Raw genomic sequence first — 9,256 nt, 5'->3', positions numbered from 1 at the left:
GTGAAGCCCACCTGATACACTCAGCCTCCCCAGCTACACCCTGCCTTGCATTGTCACACTACACACCAATGGTGAGTTTATTGTCATGTTCTGGGTATGTAAGCTGTGAGTTTCTCAATGGCAGACACAGTTTTCTTTCATCTCCAGGTGCTAGCATCTGGCACGCAAGCAAGCACAGAGTCCTTGATAAATGTTTGTTGAATGAAAGAACGAGTGCATGAAGTCCACTAGGCTGCACTGGGGTGATCTGAATCAGCTTCCAAGATGACCACATCAATCAGACCTATTTAACTGTCACATTATGTATGTCACACGGAGACAGGAAAGTGAGGAAAAAATGGACACAGCTCTTCCCAGACTTTGCCTTTGTGGCCTGGCTAGGATAAAACTTTTCTTGCTGAACATCATAAACCAGAGTTAATTTTATCCATGTTTGTTTTGGGCTTTTACACACACAACAGGAGACCCTTAATGGCCATCCAAGTTGTATCTTATTAAATTTAAAAAGATAAAATGAATCGCAGGAACCATAAGCTCATATGCTACCATAGGCCAATGAGAAACATGCTGATTAAAGTTAACTCAGCAAAGAACAGTAACATCCTGTACCCCAGAAATATGAAAATAAATGTACACCAAGAAGACGCATTAAGAAGGTGAATATTTAGGCTGGCACTTTATAATTATTACTTGAGTATATTAATATGAATGAATTAACTGGCTAGAAAGAATGCAATAAATGAAGGCATTGAGACCCCTTTACTCCCTTCATGATTGATGATAGGAGCCAAACTCACTGAAATTTCTCTAAGGTCCTATAAAATGTGAGGCTTGTACTAAGAGGGCAGAAATTCAAGCCTGTCACCCTCCCTGGGTTTCGTCTGTGCAGCAGCACAATCAGGAAAGTTCCAAGACCTCACCCAATGGAAACCTCACCTGGTGGGTGCTCCTGGGGAAGTCTGCTGTTCCATTGTGCAGATCAAAAATGTGTCTTGTATCAAATGGGAAGAGGGGTTGAGCAATCTCTCCAAACTGAGTTAGGGATTGCCTGCAACTCAGCTCACTGGGGACTCTTTTCATGTCAGCTCCCTAAAGCATTTATAAAACACTTTGTGTAAGCAAGGAGCTATGCAAGGTGCCAGTGATGAACAGATGAATGTTCCAGGCTCAAGTCCGTGCCTTCAAAGGCCCTGTAGTCTATCAGGAAAGACAGACTAGTGAAGAGATGGTTAAGACATCAGGTGTGGTAACTGCTATGACAGAGGTGCAGTGAGGGCCCAGAGAAAGGGACTCCTGACCTGCCTAGGCTCAGCGAGAGAGGTTAGTGGAGGAAAGCTCTTCAGGAGCAGAAGGAGAGGATGTGGAACCTCGGCTGAATCTTAGGGTGAGTTCAAAGTGTATATCAAGGGCACTGTAAGGCCAGGGGGGGCGGGCAGGAGATTCTTACCTGTAAAATAATGGAGGCCCCTTCACAGACCTGCAAGCACTTCAGTATGGTTGGGGCATGATGGGCAGACAGGTGAGTGGGCAAGAAAATGGGCACAATAGGCTGGGTGTGGTGGCTTACGCCTGGAATCCCCTCACTTTGGGAGGCTAAGGCAGGTGGATCGCCTGAGGTCAGGAATTTGAGACCAGCCTGGCCATCATGGTGAAAACCTGTCTCTACTAAAAATGGAAAAATTAGCCAGGCATGGTGGCATGAGCCTGTAATCCCAGCTGCTTGGGAGGCTGAGGCAGGAGAATTGTTTGAACTCAGGAGGTGGAGGTTGCAGTGAGCCGAGATTGCACCACTGCACTCCAGCCTGAGTGACAGACAAGACTCTGTCTCGAAAAACAGGAAAATGAGCGCAGTGTAAATACAGGCCAGAAAGAAAAGGGCCTGGGTGTTAGGAGTTTGCAGTTGATCCTGAAGAGAAGAGAGAGACACTGAGTGATTTCATGACAGATGGGAAAGGGGGCTGCTATTGGATTTGATCCTTCATATGCAGGTTAGAGATGAGTTGTCAGGAAGTCGGGCTTTGAAGGACTCAAAACCAAACTCCAAAGGAGCCAGATGGTGGGGGCTGGGAACTACAAGTTTGAGCTGCAGTCCAGGCTCTGTGGCTGAGCATCTCTGAGGCTGGAGGGTTCTTGGAGGCTGGCCTTTGGGTTTGTGTTTCACTGTGCTGGGTACACTGTCACCTTCCCCTCTCGCTGCCTGTGCCACACACACATGACTGTCCGGGGACTCTTCTGCAGGTTTCGATGATTTCAACACTACCCTAACCCTCACCCCATGGTGCTGGCCAGTTCACGTGTCCATATGCCCCCACTGCACCGTGAGCTCCTTGTGGATAAGGACCTTGTTTGCCTTATTCAACACTGTGTCCCTGGTGTCTGGCATCGTGCAGTGCACACAGAGGGTGCACAAGAAATATTGTTCAATTGTATGAATGAAGATCAGATGGATAAAAGGTCACTTAGCCCCTCATGCCTTTATTACTTATTGGAAAAACAAAAACCTTCCTTATGCTCATTTCCATTGATGAAACTCTCCATTCCAACCATCCAGGATTCCTGAATGTGTTACTGTTTCTCTCTCCCGCCCACATATTCTTTTTGTCCTCTTCCTCCTTTTCTCCGTACACTCCCACGCTCTCTTTCCCTTTCTGTGATTCCTGCTGTGTCTCTGCTGTTCATGTGTTATGTTCCAGTTTACCTTGGCTTTCTTATTTACTACATTTTCTTCCCTTTCCTTTACACTCTTTTCTTTTGGAGTCCACCCTCCCCTGGCCTGTGTCTTGTTTCCTGGCTCTCCTGGTCTCTCTCTCTCTCTCTCTCTCTCCTTATCTCTGAGTCTTCCCTGTTTTCTTTCCATTTATTCCTCCTCCCCTTCCTCAATTGTTTTTGTTCTCATGAAATTTCTACTAACCTAATTTCCTGTTTGGCTTTTTGCTCCTGGCATTTGGTCCTAACTGACCTCCAGACTCTTTTTTTTATCCTGAACAGAACAAATTGGTGATGATAATGGTATTGATGCTATTTCAGCAAAGAATGGAATAAAGATGCAGAGATGTCTTTGAAGGGATGGGCAGGTCAGCTGTGGAAGGAAGAAGGAACACTACTTAGTTCCTCATTGAGAATAACCTGTCCTTCGGTGGAGCTGCAGAGAATTTGTGAGCATATGATGAGCATCTGGAACTGTTCCTTCCAGAAAATAATATATCAGAAGGCAGAAAAATAATTATGTTTCCCTCAATGATCCTGGCAAAGATGTTTGCTCTCCTACAGGACCTCAAGGCACTCATAAAACTAAGAAAACTGAGTTAAGTGCTTTTTATTAAACCATTAAGAGATTTTATTCAGCTAAGACAAATGTCTTCACTGAAGGATACAAAGTTTGATAGTATAGAAAATACCCAGATGAAAATGTGTCTGAATAAATTAGACTGATGCATTTGGCATTTCAGGCTCCAAGTGTCTGATTCCCTCCTTCAGACCCAGTCTGCCAGCCAACCAAAAAATCTCTAATGGTGGATTCACTGAGTCTGCAGAGAAGTAGGGAGCAGGCACGAGAGGGCTTGATGGTACTAAAAGTTTCCTCCCAACTGTATACAGTTTTGAGGCCAAAGACAGAAGTAGCAAAGAATGCATTTTCTTTCTTTGATAGCCATGGGCTCCCAGATCTCCCTGAGCTTGTCCCTTTCAGGTATCAAGTAATAGGCCAAGGAGCACACAGGACATTGCCAAGGAGAAAGGGCTCGGGGTGGGGTGGGCACTGTCAGAAGTGGGAGAACTCACATCCAATTTCAGGATCTTCAAATTTCTGGTCTGCCACTAAATACATAGAAGGTGTGGACTCAGAGAAGATAAATGTAAAGGCAGATGAATTTGAAGACACTCCCAGCGCTTCCTGCCACACATGCTGAATCCTTTATCATCCTAGAAAAGATTCCTCTGGGGCATCACAGCTCTCCCCCAACTTTTCCAAGACGGAAAAGGAACTAGCCATGGGAATCTTGTGTGCTAAGGGATTTAGTACAATGTTTATTTATACCGAATAAAATTGAGCCAGGCACTGTGAGCTTGCAACGGCTCAGACTTAATAATAGTAATAGCTAACGTTTATTGGGTATTTACCATGTGTCAGGCACCATGCCAAGCATTTTACATATAATTTTTTATTTTGTTCTCACAACAGTTCATGAGGAATGTATTGTCATCACCATCCTGCTGTTGAAGAATCCAGGTCTAGCAAAGTGATTTAACCTACTCGAAGTCACTCTAAGGCAGTGATCCCCAATCTTTTGGGCACCAGGGACTGGTTTCACCAGGGGACAATTTTTCCAAGAACTAGGAGGTGGAAAACAGTTTTGGGATGAAACTGCTCCACCTTAGATCATCAGGCATTAGGTTCTTATGAGTACACCACCTACGTCCCTCGAATGTGCAGTTCACAATAAGATACACGTTTCCTTGAGAATCCAGTGCTGCTGGTGATCTGACAGGAGGTGGAGCTCAGGTGGTAATGCTCACTGGCCCACCACTCACCTCCTGCAGTGCAGCCCTGTTTCTGACAGGCCATGAACTGGTACCCATCCATGGCCTGGGGGCTGGGGACCCCCGCTCTAAGGCATACTCATTTGATGATCTTCCCAGCATCCTTTGCTTTCAGACACTGCTTGCCTTCTTCCTTCTGGAAATTGCTCTCTTCCTTATCTTCCTCCCTACTCATGTGGCTACCATGGTTTTCTGTGACTCTTCTCCTGGCGAATCATCCTCCCCTCAAAGCTAAGCCCATGCTTTGGAATCAGACAGCCTAAGCTTAATCAAAACTCCATTATTTACTGCTTCTGTGATCTTGAGTAAGTTGCCTGCTCCCTCATGCCTCAACTTCATTTGAAAATATGGATAATCACAGTACCCACCACCAAAGACTCTGTGGGAATCATTGTTCAGGTAAAGTATTTTGCACTGTGCCTGGTACATGGAAAGTTTCCAATAAAAGGTAGTGCCTCTCAGATTTAATACCAAATGGAATTGTTGCTTTAGTTATTATTCTTAATATTATTCCTCCTGATCACTTATCAAGAATCTAGTTATGTCTCTCTGATGGTGCCTTGGATTTTGAACTTGCCACGCAAGGACAGAAGGTGTGTGAGGAGAGTGCGTGGATGGCGGTGAGTGGGCTCAGGTGGGCCTGGGGTGAGGGCATTGAGCTGTTTTCTGGCAGGCATAAGGGTGATTCCAAAAGTAAGAGCTAGTAATATCTTCAGGAGACTCCAGTGCACAGACTGCCATTCTGTGCAAACTGTGAGGTGGGGTGCAAGAAAGCAGAGAGGCAGATTGATTTTTAAAAGGCTGAACTTCCAAGCTGTTGTACGAAGCAGCCAGCAAATGAGAGATCTATAAACCCCGGGAACATGCAGTGCATCACTGGGAATGGTGCTGAGAGATAGATTAGGCATTGAAAATGAGTACTTTGCAGAACAAAGAAGTTTTTATATGATGTCAGAATTTAGAAATTCCCAGGACTGTTTTTTATGGGCAAAGTTAGGTGGGAAGGGAAGAATAGAGGATGAAATTAAATTTCTTTAAAGGATCACCACTGAGGATTAAATACTGGTTGGAAGAGAGGCTGGGAGCCAGATGTGATTTGGAAAGGCAGTGAGGGGCAATGGAGGGGAATAGATTCAATACAACCCTGCCCAGTTTCTCTGCTGGGCTGGGAAATTGATTTAGGGGGAGCTAAGCAGGAGATCCTCAAAGGCCCTGCACAGTCCTTGGTACTAAGTTGGGCAGAGTTGCTATGGGCCCAGCTTTAAATGCTTCCAGGCATCTCTCCCCAGGAAAGTCACTTGGGTCAGGACACTGATTATTGATTTCCAGCTGCCACCAATGTTCTACTATGGGCTAGTACACATGTCACTCAAGGAAAAGCAAGAAGAGGAAACTCCCAGAATCCCTCTGCCACTGTGAAAAGCTCACATATCAAATGAGGAACAGGGAATGAGAAGGAAGTATTTTTGCCAGGTCCCAGAAGGGTGGATGGGGTAAGGGTTGTGGGATAGGTGAGGAAGAAGGGTGCCTGCACTTTGAGAAAAGGCCAGAAAGGATGGAAACTTTGGAGAAAAGGAACAGTAATCCTGAGGACAAAGTGATGTTCAGAATTCATGGGTTTTGAACCTGCAAGTGAATTGAAAGTCTGCTGTGGGTAGATCGTGGTGAATGTGCCACAGCCCCAGAACTTTAAGTCACTCCTTTTTAATTTACTCGTTGGCAACTACACAATAGTTTAGATGCCCTTTCAATGCTGTAAGTGTGAAAAAAGGTGATATGATTATCCCCATGGGATATGTGGGCAAATGAAGCCTCCCTCCAAAAACTTAACAGTTCAAGATCACCCAGGACAAGCCAGGAATAGAACCTAGAACCTCTTGAATTCTAGCTCCTTCCCCTACACTTTTCTCACAAAGGGCACATCCACTTCTGAGTACATAACTCATGTGGTTCCTAGGTACTATGTCATCTCATGCAAGAGTGACTGTTTCATTCCACAGATGGAGGTTAGATGGAGTCATAGCTGCCATCCTCACTGGAGAAAAGTTAGGGGCTTCTACAGTCACCTCTAGGATCTGTACAAAGAATATGGTCTTCCCAAACACCCTGTGAACCATGGTTGCTGAGCCAAGCTGGACAGCGTGTAGTGATTTCCTTCAGAAAGGCTAAGACTAGTGTGAAGAAGGCACTTCCCTGGGGAGACCATGTAACCTTATTCTCTGCTCTATGATCTCTTTGCTCTGGGAGACCTGACTGCACTAAGGCTCACTGGGGGAATCTGTTAGCTATTTGATGTTGTGAACATCAACAAAGAATGGTGATACCAAGCTGAATGCCCTTGTGTTTGACATGCTTGGTTTTTAATAACACTTGCCATTCAGAGTCTGATATTTTTCTGAGTTTTACATCTATCATCACTTGTGTTTTTTAGAAAGTTGAAATGCTACATACATACATATACATATATGTACACACACACTTTTTCAACTTCAACCAAAAGAACTATACATTTTCAATCCATGTTATATAGGTTTTTTTAATGAACATAATAAATTCAAATACCTGAATAGCCAAGACAATTTTAAGCAAAAAGAACAAAGCTGGAGGCATGATGTTACTCAACTTCAAAATATATTATTAGGCTACAGTAACCAAAACAGCATGGTACTAGTACAAGAACAGACCCCTAGACCAATGGAACAAAATCGAGATCTCAGAAATGAGACCACACATCTACAGCCATCTGAATTTTGACAAGCCTGACAAAAACAAGCAATGGGGAAAAGATTCTCTGTTTAATAAATGGTTCTGGGAGAACTGCCTAGCCTTATGCAGAAAAGTGTAACTGGACCCCTTCCTTACACCATATACAAAAATTAACTCAAGATGTGTTAAAGACTTAAATGTAAAATCCAAAACTATAAAAACCCTAGATGAAAATCTAGGCAATACCATTCAGGACATAGATACAGGCAAAGATTCCTGATGAAAATGCCAAAAGCAATTGTGACAAAAGAAAAAACTGACAAATGGGATCTAAGTAAACTAAAGAGCTTCTGCACAACAAAAAAAACTATCAACAGAATTAACAGACAAACTACAGAATGGGAGAACATTTTTGTAATCTATCCATCTGGCAAAGGTCTAATATCCAGAATCTGAAAGGAACTTACACAAATTTACAAGAAAAAAAGTAGCCCCATTAAAAAGTGGGCAAAAGACATGAACAAACACTTCTCAAAAGAAGACATTTATGTCGTCAACAAACATATTAAAAAAAAGCTCAACATCACTGATCATTAGAGAAAGGCAAATCAAAACCACAATGAGTTACTATCTCACGTCAGTCAGATGGCTATTATAAAAAAGTCAAAAAATAATAGATGCTAGCAAGATTGTGGAGAAAAAGGAACACTTTCACACTGTTGGTGGAAATGACAATCAGTTCAACCATTGTGAAAGACATTGTGGCAATTCATCAAAGACCTAGAGGCAGAAATACCATTTGACCCAGCAATCCTATTACTAGGTATATACCCAAAGGAATATAAATCATTCTATTACAAAGATACATGCATGTGTATGTTTATTTCAGCACTATTCACAGTAGCAAAGACAGAATTAACCTAAATGCTCGTCAATGATAGACTGGATAAAGAAAATGTAGTACATATATACCATGGAATACTATGCAGCCATAAAAAGGAATAAAATCATGTTCTTTGCAGGGACACAGATGGAATTGGAAGTCATTATCCTCAGAAAACTAATGCAGGAATAGAAATCAAACACTGTATGTTCTCACTTATAATTGGGAGCTGAATGATGAGAACACATGGACACATGCGGGGGAACAACAAACACTGGGGCCTGTCAGAGAATTGCTAATGGATGTTGGGCTTAAGACCTCGATGAAGGGATGAGCTGTATACCAAAGCACCATGGCACATATTTACCTATGTAGCAAACTTGCACATCAAACATATGTACCCCTGAACTTAAAATAAAAGTTAAAGAAAAAAATAAATTCAAATATTAATTTTCCTCTTCTCTGCACAGTATCCTTTTAGCATGTAACCTCCTGACTTCTTTACCTACTTAGAGACAGAAAGGCTGAACTATGATGATTACTCATTTTTACAAATGAGCAGTAAAGGGTCAGAATTACACAAGTTAGTGAAAGCATCTAGACCTTCTGAGTTAGATAATGCGCTTTCTACTGTAGCACAAGCATCTATGTAATTATGTCTGAATTCCTAAGTCCAGACTTTTAAATGATAAACTTTTTTTATAGTTGGTTCCATGAATTATTTAAAAGTTTCATGAAAAATGACCTCTCAATGTGGGCCAAAGGACATTGACGGCGTTCAGACCAGGGATCCAAATTCAGGCCTCCCAGTAACCATTTCCATAAACAACTTTGTTTTCCTGCTCAATGCAGATTTCATCAAAATTTTGGAGGGAAAAAAAAGAGCATTATTTTTCAGTCTTTCCCCCCGCTGGAGGAAGCCCAAGTTAGTTTTGTCTATTGGTTTTGAATATTGCATGTGCTACCATCATTTATGAGAGTCATTTGGTGATCAGATTGCATATCTCCCTTGTTTAGGTAGTTCTGCAGATGGATTGGCAGTTGCTCACATACAGCTGTGCACATCTGGCATGCAGGTGGGTTTTCTGACAGGCTAGCTTGCTTACAAAATGATTTCTTCTGGGAATG

The 9,256-nt window shown here is 42.8% G+C and overlaps 1 protein-coding gene across 2 annotated transcripts in view; it reads right to left on the bottom strand.

Annotated features, from left to right (window-relative positions):
* Positions 1–9,256, bottom strand: part of TNR (tenascin R) — a 410,842-nt gene that overhangs the window by 147,074 nt on the left and 254,512 nt on the right. The gene's annotated exons all lie outside the window — the stretch shown is intronic.

This window comes from Cebus imitator, unplaced genomic scaffold (genome assembly GCF_001604975.1).
Source record: "Cebus imitator isolate Cc_AM_T3 unplaced genomic scaffold, Cebus_imitator-1.0 Scaffold62, whole genome shotgun sequence".
Lineage (NCBI taxonomy): Eukaryota > Metazoa > Chordata > Mammalia > Primates > Cebidae > Cebus > Cebus imitator.
The sequence above is the reverse complement of the archived record's forward strand: the minus strand, read 5'-3'. Positions and strand labels throughout refer to the sequence as shown.